Source organism: Zalophus californianus, chromosome 1 (assembly GCF_009762305.2).
Source record: "Zalophus californianus isolate mZalCal1 chromosome 1, mZalCal1.pri.v2, whole genome shotgun sequence".
In the NCBI taxonomy this organism is placed as follows: domain Eukaryota; kingdom Metazoa; phylum Chordata; class Mammalia; order Carnivora; family Otariidae; genus Zalophus; species Zalophus californianus.
In genome coordinates, this window is record NC_045595.1 from 132221207 (window position 1) to 132237977 (window position 16771).

Consider the following 16771-nt stretch of genomic DNA (forward strand, 5'->3'; position numbering starts at 1 on the left):
TTTTAACAGGGTCCAGTTAGAAGAACAAAGCCTGTGGCAGGTAGTTCAGCATAGGGAATTTGACATGGGGAGGTAGTTCTAAAGGTGTTGGAAGAGCTGAAAGACCAAATGGGACAGGAAGGCAGTCCGGAAGTTAGCAACAGCAGGAAGCTGCCAACATCCTTAGGGCTGGAGGGACAAAAGATGGAGGTTTGACAAAGCCAGGAAGCCAGGACTTCCTGGGGCCTGTGGGAGCTGGGACAAGAAGGGATACAGAGCTACTGCCAAGGATATTATAAAATCAGAAAGATGGGGAGAAATTCCCTAGTCTGTTTCCTCTGGGCTCTTGAATCACTTGTCACTGCCTCCCTTTGGCCAAGCTAGCTGTAAGCCGGTTAACAAGTGCCTGAGAATGGAATTTACAAGGGTCCTCAGTGATAGGGAGCAGAGCAGGGGATATGTAGGAATGGGTCTAAGAGCAAGTAGACAAATGACCAGCACAGTCATCGTGGCTGTTCTTATCTCACCTACTAATTTACAGAGGACACCAGGTCTCAGAGTCGTCATTTGCCAAGGCTGTCCTATTCATTATTAGTAGAGCCAAGTCCGGAAGCTGGGTGGGAGAAAAGTAATGATTTAAGTAGGATTTATGGAGGCATTATTACATTCCAGGCCACTTGCGAGGGTTCTCACACATGTTACATCATTAATTCTTCCAACATGCCTATTTAGAGACCTTCTGACTCCCAGTCCAGTTGGTTCCCAAAGACAAATAACCTTAACATTTAAAAAAATTAATGTCATCTTTGAGCCACAAGAGATCTATAAGAAAATCTTCAGGTAAAGGCTAACAAATCTTGTAGTATTGTTTAGTATCTATTCCATGCATTAGCTTGGAGCAGGCTTCATTCTGCACATTAGCTTTCTAACAGGGGTGCTAAGTGACTGGATCCCAGTGTGTGGGCTGGGAGCCCATGAGGCCGGTACATGCAGATTCATGCCTTCTTAACTGTAGACTTAGGGCTGTGTTCTGTCTTCCATGGCTATATTCTGCTACCCCTCAAATGCATGTCAGTGCAAACAAAACATTTGTTTAAAATTGTGACTTAATTCAGAGTTGTTTTTTTTGTGATTTTGCACACTCTCTAATAGATAAAAAATACACAACTGTCATCAGTGATGGTTTGAGAAATGTTTATAGAGTCGGGAAAGGGCTTCTCTTGTTTGGAAAGGTGGAGAAATTACCCTGTGAAATATTGCCATGGGGAAGGAGAGTGTTACAGCTAGGCCAAATTAATGATAGCTAGCATTTGCTGAGAATTTTGGTGCTTTATATAAATCACCAATTCTCACAACAACCCCACAACTGAGCCCTATTATTAAGACCCCCATTTTACACATGAGGAAAGAAAGGCACAGATGAACTAAGTAAGGCCTAAGGTCTTTGAACTGATAAGTGGTAGAGCCAGGATTTGAACCCAGCCAGTCTGATTTCAAGGTTCACATTTTAAATCATTGCTTACTCTGTTTTGGAAGTATGTTTTTTCTTGCCTGCCCTATTTTTGTGGCATCACATCGAACTAAAAGTTAAATAGAGGTGTATAAGGAAGGTGGTAATAGACCTATAAAACCCATTGGCAGCAAACAATTAATAGGCATTTTGGGGAATTTTACTTATATTTACCAGTGCCATTTTCATTTCGATATTCTTTATAGGTAATGATAAAATGTGCATATATATTTCTCCTCATTTTCAGACTCACAATAATTATGTAATTTCCTTCACTTAAGATAGAACAAACTGTTAATAAATTGAGTGGTTAGTGCTTAAAGACTGTTAAAAACCACTTCAAGTAACATGACAATCTCATCTTTACAGTAATACCAGGTTGTTAATTAGCTGAACTACCCAAATACAGAGATTATAGTTAAAATGGTTTTGAGTGGGAGGTGATAATGATGCACTGCCTGTTTTACAACATGCTCTATGCTGTGCACTTCAACTCCCATTTTTAAAATAAAAATTTCCAACCACTATTTTAAAAGCTCCTTTTCTTAAGAGCAAGTTTCCTCTGAAAAATAAAGGTCTTGTTAATTAAATAGTTCTATAGACAAAGCATCTTATATCAATGGGGAACTATATCTGAATGAAATGTTCAAGGCAGGGAATTTTTCTCTACCCTAGGTGTAGAAGAGGAAAATGTCTTCATCTTGAACCTTTTGGAAATGCCAGTTTTTGAAAACTTAAAAATATCTTAATGGTTGCATTTATAAAAAATATTTTTATTTGAAAAAGTCATTTCTACTTCTCAGTAGTAGCCACCGTTATATAATTTGAAGCATAGTAAACATTTGTCCAGTCTTAATGGTACTGCCCATTTCCAGAGAAGGACCCATGATCTTTTTTGCTGGGGAAGAAGGACCCATGGTCTTTTATTGTTTCTACGTTCCCAGTGACAGTGTCTCTATTAGGGCTGTGTCTTGAGCAGCCACATCACATCCATTTCATTCAATAGCCAAACAGCATTTGTTGAACAAACAGTTTTTGAGTGTTTTCAATGTTCCAGGCCTTGGGCAAGATTTGAGGAAGGGAAATAGTGGATATTGTTGGCCAGGAAAATCTTTGCAAAGGGAAAGATAGTTGAGCTACCGGAATGGTGAGGAAGAATCTGTTGGAGAGTGTCAGGGAGAGAATCTCAGCCAGAAGGTTTAAAGGCATAAAGTCTAAAGTGGCGGGGTAGGGAGCCAAGGCTGAAGAATTGGAGAGGCTTGAATTTGAATTCTGTGTTGTGTAATCTGAACAAACAACTTATCCTCTCAGAGTAAAATGGGAAGATCAATGATAATGTATGTAATATCCCTAGGACAATACCAACCACAGATCTCATGAAGCGCTGCTTCTCTTTATTCAGGTCATTCATGCGTAACTCTAATGTCACTTCCTGACTGCCCTTTCTAAAGTTACCCCTCACCACAGCCAGATTCTTTATTTGGTTACATAATGATTGCCAATTTTCCCCCACTGGAATGTAAGCTCTATGAGGACAGGGATTTGTCTTGTTCACTGCTATATTGCCGGCCCGTAACTAGTGCCTGGCACATAGGAGATACCATTATCACTAATGTTATGAAGTCAGGAAAGTATGTGGTGATTCATAGACATTCTATGGTTGTAGATCCAGGCTCACTGATGGGGCAGAGAACATGAAGCTAGAGCCACACTCAAGGTTTGAACTGTAAGTTGCTAAAGGGTCTGGCAGGTGTTTCAGTAGCTCTTTGGACAGGAATCAAAGTTCACCTTGTCAGTAGGCACCAGGAGCAGAAAGTCAGTAGATTCATGGTGTAGTGATGTAAAAAATGCTAAAGCCTCACCTACTCTGACTTGGAGGAAATTCTTAGTTTGTCTTCTCGGTTCCTTTGTCTTAAGGCACTGAAGTCCTATGTATTTGAGAGGAGTCACACAGACTTTCCATTCCAGGCAAATATTATTCCCCTGCTCCATCAAGAAAGTAGAATCTTATTATTTAGATAAGTCAATTGTGACAAAGTTAATTATTTCATGTAGGATCAGAAAAATATTGGAGCTGGATCCACTCTTCATTTTGTTAGAGAGGAACAAATTTCTTCATTCTGTGTTCCCTCCACTGTGCTCCACTGTCTTTCATGTTTTATATGCCTGTCTCCCCTACTCTGGCCTTCTGGTGAGGCTGTCATTCACAAGCCTATTGCCCTGGACACAGTGATTGGTTCAGAGATGGAACCTGACCCAAACAGGGCCAGTTAGAATCATCCCTGAGGTGGATTTATGGATGCCTAAAGAATTACTTAGGTATTTCAATTAAATGTCATTTATTAAATGAGTGGATTGAATAGACCATATTTATGTTTTGTCAAGTGGAATTGCCATATGGCAACTCACAAAATAGGAATTCCCAACTTTATGATATAATATCTTCCTAAAAACCTGTGGTATTATAGAAGAGATTAACCATGAGCTGTTTAGTTATTTGCTGGATGGATATTAAGTAGTAAATAGGATAGTGAAGTCATAAATATAGTAAAATATGTTTGTTTGGCAATACCAAATAAATAAAGCCAAGAAATGACACCCTGCCTATCAAGTTTATTTCAACCGGATTTATGCTCAATGTTTGCGATAGCTGCCAAAAAGTTTTATGATTATATTAATTTGTCAAAACAATTTTGTTGAAATTGTGACTCAGTGTGCTTTGACAGCATGGGTCTTTAACCATAGTAAATATTTTTGTGTATTTCACTGTGAGCAGATAGTAAACCTTGCACCTTAACAACATAAATTTCACAAACATTTTCTGCCATATTTCTCTCTGCCATTAGCAACTGTAGTGCACACTACGCTCAGAGAGTTTCATTCCTCCCTTTGGGCTGAATGGTTCATTTGTTGTATGTGATGTAGTAGGAATCATTTACACCTATATTGTAGAAGCATAGTCTCCAGTGCCTTGCCAGAAGACTCTGTGCCTCCGTGCTGTATCTATAAAGATGATTAAGACATGATTAACCATGTCTGCCCTCAAGAAAGTCACAGTCCAGTGATCAGGTTATTAGTACAAAGACTTTCTTTCTGTAGAGATAGACACTATATAGATTCAAGAGATACTTGTCCATGTTAATTACAATGAATTGTTATTTAGAGCACCTACTGATGACTAGGAAAGTATTAAGGGATTTGGAGTGCCATTAACTTTTTCTCCCTTTTGATCCTCTGATCAGTGGAGTACATATACAAAGACCCATGACCACAAGAGAAATGAGCTTTGTTTTGTTATTTGATGCAGATGCTTCTGGTTATACTGTCATAGAACTGGCCTAGGCTTGAGACTGCAATGGGATTTCTCACCTACCAAATTGGAAATTGTCAGGCTCATAAAAGTCCTGATTCACCGGAGAGTGGAAAGGGGCTTGAAATAAAGCTGGAGAGGCAAGCTTAGGATGGATTATAAAGAATTCTGCTATCTCTACATCCCAAATTTAGCCCTTTGTCCTGGAGGCTGTGACTTATCCTTGAAAATATGGAAACATGGGAATGACAGGATCAGATTTGAGTTTTAGCAAAAACTCTTTGGTGGAATTGGAGCGATTAGAAGGAACCTGTTATGAGTTGAACTGTATCCTTTTTTAAAAAAGATAGTTGAATTTCTAACCCCTTTACCATAGAATATGACCTTGTTTGAAAATAGGTTAATTGCAGGTGTAATTAGTTATGATGGGGTCATACTGGAGTCGAGTGGTTCCCTAATCCAAAAGGCCTGGTATTCTTTTAATAAAGAGAAATATGGACACAGAAACAGACATGCACAGAGGGAAGATAATGTGAATTGACACAGGGAGAAAATGACCATGATCAAGTCAAGGAAAAAGCTCTGAAACAGTTTGTCCCCTCACAGCCCTCAGGAGGAACCATCCTTGCCAACACATTGATTTTAAACTTCTTGCCTCCAGAACTGTGATGCAATAAATTTCTGTTGTTTAAGCCACCTAATTTGTGGCATTTTGTTATGGCAGCCCTAAGAAATGAATACAGAACCCAAAATTGTAGACCAGTTAAAAGGAGGACCAATGAGGGACTGAACTAAGGTGTGGGATGGAGTAAAGAGAAAGTATTTGAAAGTATTCAGGAAGTAGAATTGACAGAACTTGGTAACTAATTGGACGTGTGGAGTTAACATAGTGATTAAGATAAACAGATTTTAGTCCTGGTTCTCTCCCTGCTTAGCTGTGTGACCTTGACTTAAGTTGTTCATCTTTACGCTTCACTTTTTTCATCTGTAGAGCAAGTCACTAGAGTTCATATCTTGTTGGGTTGTTGTGACAAGAGAGAATGCTGTTAAAATTCTATTACAGTGGCTTGGTAAATAATACGGTAATATTGATAAATACAGCAAACGCTCAATAAATTTTTGTCATTGTTCTTTAATATGTGGATTATGTGGAAAGGAATTGAGAATGACTCCTATTTCTGACTTGGCCATCAGATAGGGCTGTGATATTGCTCAGGAAGAGGAAAAATATTGGAGAAAAATAGGTTTGGGAGGCAGGATAATAAATTCCGTTTCAATTACATTTTAAACATACAAGCAAATTATCTATTATTGAAAATATACTCTCTTTTGTCAATTATACCTCAATTTAAAAAATAAAATAAAAAATACACTGCCTTACCTTTTAAATTAGCTTTCATGAAGTTTGATATTTTTAACTTAACAGAAAGTCTGTGTTGTCCATTAAAGATAATCTCATGTGGAAGATGAAGTGAGCACCATTGTGTTTAGAGAAAATTAGAGAAAAAGAATTACAAAAATAATATTTGTTTAAAACCCTTTAAAAAAATCTATATTGATTGATTTGACTGTTACATTGGAGATAGAAGTATTGACTTTTGGCAACTTGACCAACAATTAGTTTGTAATTAACCTGGGGTTGTCAACTTATGATCATCCTTTCTCTTGGATGAATGATCTCAGATGTGGCAATCTAGCAGAGAAATCGAGTCATCTGATAGAAATTATCCTTGGTTAGGTTTTGGTTCTAGGGTTGCCAGATAAAATACAGGATACCCACCTAAATTTGAATTTCAGATAAACAGTCAATACTTTTTAAGCATAAATATGTCCCAAATATTATGCAGGACATAATTATACTAAAAAAATATTTGTTATCTGAAATTCAAACTTAAATGGTGTCCTGCATTTTTAAGTGCTAAATCTGGCAACCCTATCTCAGTTTTCTTTGATGGAATGTGCTTCTGTGGAAATACTTAAAAACAGGCTAAGTTCATAATCATCCTGACTTGAGGTATAGTTTGCCTAAAACTTGGTGTTGATTTCTTAAGAGCGTTTCTTAAGCTCAGGGATATGCAGTTAATGATTAAATGTAGAACATATAAACAAGTACATTGGGGGGTAAATACTGCCCAAGGGAATGCAATATTTAACTGTATATAGAGGTCTAAAAGTCAACCACATATACTTTTTCAGAGTGATATTTTTTATGACTTTATTTAACAGATTAATTTTCATGGGCAGCTATTTTGTTTTCTCTCTACTGATGAGTAGATTAGAATATAATGAGTATATCTGCTTGTTTGATGAAGATGACAAACCTCATGTTGTGCTTATCTTTGTATAATGTGCTTTCATGTACGATTTATATGATTATACTCTAAGAAATAAAAGCACAAGCTATTTTTAAAATAATTAGAATCAGGGTGACATTTTAAGTAAATAGGGGAGGAGATGAGATGAGACTGTGTGATTTTAATTTGGGCTTTAAGTCTATCTATGAGGGTGCCTGGGTGGCTCAGTCAGTTAAGCGTCTGCCTTCGGCTCAGGTCATGATCCCGGGGTCCTGGGATCGAGCCCTGTATTGGACTCCTTGCTCAGCATGGAGTCTGCTTCTCCCTCTCCCTCTGCCTGCTGTTCCCCCTGCTTGTGCTCTCTCTCTCTGTGTCAAATAAATGAATAAAATCTTTAAAAATAAATCTATCTATGGGGGTCTCTTTGTTTTCTTTCAGCTCATTTATTCCTATGCCTTTTGAATTTGACAAGAAGCCATCATGGGACTATCCTCCCTCAGTGTTGAATACTCACAACCAAAGAATGGCACATATGAGAAAACTGGAAAGTTTTGCTTTATAAATCTGAGCATGTGATTGGGTTTGCTGTGGCCATTGCAGGAGTTTGTGCTTGTTCACTTAAAATTAATCAAATATTTTACTATAAGCCATGCTACTTTGACTTTTCAGAACAATTTATCTTCTTACTCTCTGTGACTTACCATAATGCTCGTGAAGTAATCATGCAGAGTTGAAAATTACACTTTTCACTTTCCCCAAATATTTACCTAAGTATTTCAAAATGGGTATTAGTTATTTAAAGAGCCTGAGGTGAATTAGACACACAAATACATTGAGCTTCACTTTTAAGGAGAACAAAGTAACATCAGTAATTCTAGACCACAGATTCTGAGAAATTTATAAAATTCTAAATTATATTTGAAAAGAGAAAAATGCCATAAAAGGGGTTTCCTCACCAGTTTCTCATGGCCCATGATCACAGAGCTGCTCAGACCAATTTTGCCACCTCCAGAGGACACCAGTGAGAAACACTTTCCTTTTTCCTCAGCAAATGAACTCCCCTTTATCCTCCTATTTTTTTGTTGTTTAGATTTAAGGGGCTGGGGGAGAAGGATGGAGGGATAAATTCACCATAAGAACCCTTAGCTTTATTTGTTACTGTATGGATTTGGGATACCTTAATTGTTACTATCTGGATTTGGGGTAAAACAATGCTATAAAGGAAGGTTATAGAACCCCAATATGCACAGGGGACTTTTAGGAAGAGTACCCAACCAATGCCATGAATCAGGGAAGAGTTCTTAAGGAAGTGACTGCTAGGATGAGAAGGAAAGTGTAAGTACGAGTTGATGGTGAAGAGAGTTATTTATTCCGGGTAGAGAAAGGAGCACGTGCCAAGACCCAAGAGCTAAATGAGAGCCATTAATTAGAGAATTGAAATTAGTTTAATTTGTGAACCAGAGTTCTAGGCCAGATTAAGAAAAATGTCATAAACCATTTTTAAAAAAGGATTTTTTTCCCTGAGGGCTTTGTTAAAGTATCAATGGGTGGTTTAAAGTTGTGGAGGACATAATAAGATTTACGCTTTTTGAACAATGTGGAGAATGGACTTGAGGGGGATAAAATGAGAGCCAAGAGAGCTATTACAATGCTTTTCCAGTAATCCAGGTGAGGTGATGGTGACCTGAACCAGGAAATTGGCTGCTGGAATGGAGAACGGTGAATAGATCCAAGAAATACTTAAATGGCAGAGTTGACTGAATTTGATGATTGACAGGTCATGGAGAGTGAAATGAGGGAGGTTGTATGATGACTTCCAAGTTTCTGGACTGGAAAATTGATTGGATAAACTATGATAGGATAAAAACTAGAGGAATAGGTTTATACATGAAGGGGTTAAATGAGAGATAATGAAAAAGAGATAATGAATTTAATTTTAAGCATATTTTAGGTACTTGTATATACTGAGTTAATTTATTCAGTCAACAAATATTTATGGAGTACCAATTACATGCCAGGCAATGTGAGTGAGGGTCCCTGGAGAAGAACAGTGGATATAATATTTTAAAGATTCTAGCCTTTTTAGGAAGATGTACAATAAATAATAAATATAATGTATACAGCAAATCTGAGCACTGGTAGTGGAAGAAAACACATTTATGTATTTATTGGTCTCTACTTACAAGTAAGATCACAGACATCAAGTAGATACTTGGCACTACCTGGTCCAACTTCTCTTTCTTCAGACCTCCAGCAGCCTCTCTTTTCTTCTCACTTTCAACACAGTTCACAAAAGACAACTCATCTTTCCAGCACTGGATCTGCCAGCCTAACTGCGTCTGCAGCCATGTACTCTCTCTTCCCACTGTGGACAGGGATGGGCTGTCCTTGTCCTCCCCAAGGTCAGGTCCTGTTTGTACATGGGAGCCAGTCCCCTCTTACCCATTCAAGGTCATCATGTAATAATCCCACCATAAAAACAAAACTCTTTTGATTTCATGTCTTTCTCTACCCACTGCCTTATTTTATAACAAAACTCTCAAAAGGAGTATTCTTTTTTTAAAATTTTAGCTTTTTTGAGGTATAATTTACATATAAAATTGTAAGATATTTAAAGTATACATTGTGAGGATTTGATATATGTATAATGATAAAAGGGCCCCTCCCCCATCTAGTTAATTAACACATCCTCCTCCCCCTCTTTCTTCCTTCCTGTCTTTCTTCTTCCTGCTTTCTTTTTTCTTTCTTCCTTCCTTCCTTCCTTCCTTCCTTCCTTCCTTCCTTCCTTCCTTCCTTCCTTTCTTTCTTTCTTTCTTTCTTTCTTTCTTTCTTTCTTTCTTTCTTTCTTTCTTTCCTTTCTTTCTTTCTTTCTTTCTTTCCTTTCTTTCTTTCTTTCCTTCTTTCCTTCTTTCTTTCTTTCTGTCTTGCTTGCTTGCTTGCTTTCAGTGAGGACATTTAAGTTCTATTTTCTGAGCAAAATTCAATGATACAAGTTCCAATGCTAAATTAGTTTTATGACAGTATATCCAAGATTATACAATGGGGAAAGGATAGTCTCTTCAATAAACGGTATTAGGAAAACTGGACAGCCGCATGAGAAATTGTTGTCTATTCTTGATGCTCCACTTGCCCATCTCCCATTCTTTTTGCAACTCGTGCCAAGCAGGTTTGTTCCCTCCACTCCACTGTAATTTCCTTTCCCAGGGTCACCAACAGTTTCCATCTTGCCGAACCAGTGGTCAGTTCTGACTTTATTTTACTTTTGCCCTTGGTTATCATTGAATCCCTCTCTTTCTGAAATAGTTTCGTTATGTAGCTTCTTTGACACCACACTTCCATAAATTTCCACCTGTTGTCCTTGGTCTCCTTTGCCAACTCTTTTCTTTAGCTTTCTTTTATGTAATTCTAAATATAAATTGTATCTTGTTGATCTTACCTAGTCGTATGGCTTTATATACCGTATATATCCTGATGATTTCTAAATTTGTATCTATAGTCCCAATTTTTTTTATTAACATATAATGTATTATTTGCTTCAGGGGTACAGGTCTGTGATTCATCAGTCTTACAGAATTCACAGCGCTCACCATAGCACATACCCTCCCCAGTGTCCATCACCCAGCCACCCCATCCCTCCCACCCCCACCACTCCAGCAACCCTCAAGTTTGTTTCCTGAGATTAAGAGTCTCTTATGGTTTGTCTCCCTCTCTGGTTTCGTCTTGTTTCATTTTTCCCTCCCTTCCCCTATGGTCCTCTGCCTTGTTTCTCAAATTCCTCATATCAGTGAGATCATATGATACATGTCTTTCTCTGATTGACTTATTTCACTTAGCATAATACCCTCTTGTTCCATCTATGTCATTGCAAATGGCAAGATTTCATTTTTTGATGGCTGCATAATATTCCATTGTGTATATATACCACATCTTTATCCATCCATCTGTTGATGGACATCTAGGCTCTTTCCATAGTTTGGTTATTGTGGACATTGTTGTATAGCCCCAATTTTTAAAACTACAAACTCATATCCAATTGCTTATTTTTAATCTCCAGCTGGCAACAGAATTCTTGATTCTACATGTTCCTATCCTTGCTTCTCCAGCTACACCACCAAACTTGCTCTTCTACCCACTCTTCATTTTCATTAAATGGTCCCTCTATTCAACCAGGTATGAGGCTTTAGGCTGCAAAACAAACAAACAGAAACTTGGGCTACATGCATACTCCCCATGATCAGTGGGTTCTGTTGACTCACTCTTTAGAATATATGCCAGATTTAATCAATTTTTACTAACTTTACTATCCAGCCTAAGCCACCACTGTGGATTAATTCTGTGTAGCTCACTATTTTTCCAATGTTCCCACTCTGGTCCCCTCATAATTCTTTCTCCACATGGCAGCCAGGGTTTTCTGATACTGTCCCATCATATTTGGAACAAAATATTATGACCTACAAGGTCTTCCATGACCAAACCTACCTACCTCTTCATTTTGTACCATTCTCCCTCTTGCCTTTTATAATCCAACGAAGAGAAGTGATTTATCATATATTTTAGAAGCTGAATTAATAATTTTTAGAAGCTGAATTAATATATGTAGATGATAAGGAAAAGCAATGGATTAAGGACAGTTCACAGGTTTTTGGTTTGAACAACCAGGTGGATGGCAATTTGCAAAAGTCTGACCATCAAATGAGTGAAAGAAACTTCTGAAAGATAAAAGAAAAATGTACCTTTTTTGGTTTTGCATTTTTCATGGAAGAGAATAAAAGAAGCAAATTCCGGACCCAAATGCAATAGCTCTGATTTCTCGTGATTGAGATCTGTAGGTAGTTGATTAATTGAAAAAGTCACTTAAAGAACAGATTCAGTAAGAATGGTGCTTATAGAACTAAAATATTTTAACGAAGAACATGTACATGTATATTCATTTACTAAGTATTTAATGTTGGGCCAATGTATTTTCTTTGGGTATTGATCCATTGATTTAAGTTCTTTTTTTTCTTACATAAACCACACCCATAATATACTGTATATTTCCAGTTTTTATTTCTATAAACTGGAGTAAAACTTAAATTCACACCTGAAGAAACCTCAAGAAAAAACACTTCTAGACTTTTATAATTTTCTCCAGTTTCTCACAGTTGTGTCTCCCACATCTGATATGACAGAAATTACTTTTTAGTTACTTGCTCTTATTGCAAAGCATTCAATATATTTTTCATACTGCATCTTTTTTTTCACTCATATTCCATTAGATGTACATTAATGCTAATTAAAATTATAGACTCACAGTAGCAAATACAATTGAAATGTAGAGGTTTGGAAACAGATGCAGCTGATTCTTGGTGAGCTTACAGTGCAACTGGAAGGTGCAATTGTGTTTAGATTTTCTAGGGAGTGAGCTACTAGCCGTGGACATAAAGTTTGCCTTAGGCATCAGCCACAGCATACTTTATAGTGGGACTGAAGAGCATTTGTTAAGCTGGTAAACTGAATAAAAAGAGGTTATTTAAGACAATTTCTACTGTGATTATGCACTAGATCTCAATACATGTAAATAAATTATAAATATATATTATATATAATAAATATGTTATTAATATAAATATATGTATATACAGTATAAATACTGAAAGCCCTAGCTTTTGGGAAAAAATTTTCACAATAGTTTCTAACCCCCTCAGGGAAGTTGGTGATGGAGATGTACAAGATTGGAGACCAGGATAGCAGTCATCAATCTGAGTAGAATTTTGCCAACTACAGAGTGGTATCTTTAAAGGGAAAATAGAAATAAAGGAACTAAAACGTCTTTTGTCGAAGTTCAAAGTCAACATTTTAGCTCCCCCAAAATGTGCACTTGGACCTAATGACTATGTTTGGCAAGAAGGAGGATATTCTGGGATCAAGAGCATCAGATGGTAAAGACAGCCCTGTCAAGCTTGAGAGCAGGGCTGTGTTCCTGTTTGGGAGGGCTCTGGTGTATGTATCAACAGAACATCCTTAAATGTCAGTGTTCACCAACACAAATGAAATAGATAATGATTGTTAGTCAATGACTTGTGTTAGATAAATTAAAGCCTTAACTATTGTCTTTCAAGTCAACAAACATTTATTGATTGTCTGCTTTGAGCATGACCCTGTGCTTTCTGCCAGGGACGCACAGATGAAAAACATGCTTCCACCACAAGTTCACACTCTGGTATCAAGCAGGCATTTCACAGCTAGTTATGATCTAAGTCAAATTAGAATGTGCTCGGATGGCCATATCAAATTCTATTAATTTTCTTTCTAGTGAATTTTGGAAGAAAGTCAGCTGGTTTCATGCTTCATGATCTGGGGCAACTTATATTACCATTCTAACTTGGTATAGATTTTCCACCTTTCAACATGCTAGCCATATTTCGGGAGGCAGTGCACATTATTCAACTAGGTAGCTCCATTTAGGAGACACCGGTTCTGTATTATTTATCGCTAAATAACTTTTCCTTGGGGTCAGACTTTTGTGTAATTCACCCAGTGTTTGTTGTCATTGGAGATTCTAGTAGTTTGTCCTTCAAGCACCTTTCATGGAATTGGCATGAATGTTGATTAAATTGAGCACTTTAGTGTTCTCTGAAAGGTAAAGAATGATCTGGCTTTATTTAATGGCCATCTCTTGCTTTTTAACCAGTTAGCTCAAATTGTACCCATCTTTGAGATATCACTACATTTCTAAACAGTTTAGTCTTTCCCAGTTTCATCTCCCAGTTAGGTCAAAGCCCACTGCTGGTCATAGGACCATGTGCCTATTCTTTAGAACTTTGATCTCAGTTATAATTTTTATATTATTTGTGTAATTTTTCAGCTACTATTTATCTGTAACTCTAATCAGTCAACTAATTCCAGTTGACTTTACACTTAACAGAGCAGGAACCATATATATGTTGCTCTTTATCATTGCTTCATCTTTTAGCCCAGTGCTTAGCACTGAATAGGGAGTGGGGGAGATGATGCTGGCGAAGTTGAGTTCTATCAACTACTACTTCTACTTCTTCCTTTTAGTATCCTAACCTTATTTTACTGAAGTATCAAAGTAAATTATATTTACTCCACCATTTTACTGGGGAACGAGCCTGTGACCACACTACCTATAACATTTATAGTTGTATAAATTTTAATCAAGTACTCCATTAAACAGTTGCCTTTCCAGGCTAAAGAGGCCAAAGTTGCAATATGCTTCAAATAATAACACCTTAACCTTCCAAACATGTTAGTTCCTATTTCCTTTGTTGCTTGTGCCTTCTCTGACTTCATTATTAACATTTTTGATATGTGACAACCATAATCTCACATGGCATTTAAAAAGTGTAAGCACTTTAGTTAGTTCTTCAGAGAATTAACAGTGACTTCCATGTATGTACTTTCTCTGCCTGAAGCTGATAGTTCAGAGCTATTCATTTTATATACTGATACCATTTATCACAAAATGTTACCTTATACTGAGTTTAGTTACTACTTTTCTAGCCACTTGTACAAATTGGTATACCTATATATTACCTTTTTCTCAGCTACAAATCTGGAGCTATCACACTGAATAAATTTGGGCTTTCTGAACATTCATAAATGTGTTAAATATGGTTGACATTAATGTTAATTCACAAAGAACTTCACTCTGGAGGAAACTACACGTTAATCCCTATTCTGAATGAAAGTGTTTCCTGGTCTAACTATGATAAATCTGTCCTATGGCACTGTGTACCATGGGGATTTCTGTCTCCCTGTTGTTCAAAGGTGGGAAGATAAGCAGCCAGCATGCCACCAGAATGGCTATGCTGATGGCCTATGGATAGTGTTCATTCTCAGCTTTGCGCAGTGGCAATATTGTAGCCAATAAGGTTTATCCGAGGCACGATTATTGCTAATTGAAAACTTTTCCTGATGGTGTTCATTCTGACTGGTTGAAGCTTTTTTTTTTTCTGATTGTATAAAGCCCAAGCATACGCCTGTTGTTATATTTTGAATATTTAAGATGATCATAAAATTACTAAATGACTTCAGGATCACATATTAGCTCTTGGTTTTTAACTCATTGTTTGAAACTAGTGAGTTTTACTTCTTGCTGGGTAAAAGATCAAGATAGCCACAAAGTAGGCTGAAGTAAACTACTAGTGTAAAATAGAGGATCTAGATTATCTGCATGCATTTGAAGCTTCTAGGAACTGAAATTTCTTTGACTCTTACAGGTGATAGGAGGACATATTTCTTGTCTTGTTGAAAAGGAGTGGTCCACTAACTTGATGTCATTTCCCTTATTTCCTTATAAAATAACAAACTTATGACATGTTTCTGTTAGCATAGTCAAAATATACCAGCGCTGTCTAAAAAATCTGGTAAGTTTAGTTTCTTTAAGGGGCTGGGCTATAATTGCAGAGGTATGCCAGTTCTTTATTTTTCATGATTCAACTGGGGTCATGTTGACACAGGAGTAAGAAAAAAGGTAATCGTCCCTAGACTATCACAGAAACCATGGTTTGCATGATGATCCAATTATTTATTTTTTAATTCCATAAACTACTAGTAAGAAGGAGTCCAGTTTGGATTGACTTTAATAGATTGAGATCAAGCCAATTATTTTTAAGTAGTTTTGCTTAATTGTGTAAAATTTTTCTTAAGTTGGTTGTTGCAGTTTCCCATGGTCTGGGCACTAGCTCCAGAAAGAATCTGAAAATTAAGATTTCAATAGGTACATAAATGTCTTACTATTTTTTGGAGTTAGGATTTTCTCTGTCATTGGCCCCCTAAGAATGTTCAAGATTAGGCTTGATGATCAGTTCGTGGGGATGTTGTAGACAAATCCTTGCTCTTCAGAGTTGTCTGTGGGTCAGTAGCATTGGCATTACATGGGAGCTTGTTAGAAAAATAGGTTTCCTAAGGCCCTAGACCCACTCAATCAGAATCCACAGTTTGACAAGATGCACAAGTGATCAGTATATGCATTAAAGTTTGAGGAGCTTGAAGGGTATTGCCAGGAAAGGGCCCTGGTAGTCTAAATGACTTTCAAGTTCTGCACCTTAAGGTTCTTTATTACTCTGAGAAGGAACCACCTTCAACTGTATGTTTTTTGGACCTTTCAACATATGACTAGATGGAAGATGGTAGATGGCAAGTTCTTAGTGAAGAAGACTTTGGGATGGCAATTTAATTTTCTTTCACTTTTGTTGCTCTTCAGTGTGTATATGATTCTCCAATCGTTCTGAATATTACCAGTTTTGATTCTGGTCTTTTGAAAAGACAGCTATGGATTTGAAAGCCCTATGAGAAAAATTTTGAATTGGAGTTGGCATTTTAATGATTTATCGTTATTTATTAGCATTTATATGCTCATATATTTCTGATTTATAATTTAAAGCTGGCAACAATGCATAATATAATTTCACAAATAAAATATGCCTCACATTAGATATTCTTGGTTTTACTGATGTAAAAATGTAATCACACTTGCCTAATCTAGTGCATGGGTCTTTCTACAGTGTGAGTAGTTATTCAAAATTTTTTTTACTTAGCTATAAACAGTTCCTTGTCCCTCCCCACCCCACTTTGCCTTTGACTCTGAAAGCAGCTTTAAAATAGGATAGTACTTAAATAATTGCATTTTGAAGAATTAAATTCCTTCACAGATTCATTTTATGATTCCTC

At 37.0% G+C, this 16771-nt stretch overlaps 1 protein-coding gene and 1 pseudogene across 2 annotated transcripts in view; both read left to right on the forward strand.

Moving 5' to 3' along the window:
* LOC113916824 overlaps positions 1 to 16771 on the forward strand; it is a 507068-nt gene that overhangs the window by 40593 nt on the left and 449704 nt on the right. The gene's annotated exons all lie outside the window — the stretch shown is intronic.
* LOC113918971 lies at positions 14937 to 15065 on the forward strand (annotated as a pseudogene).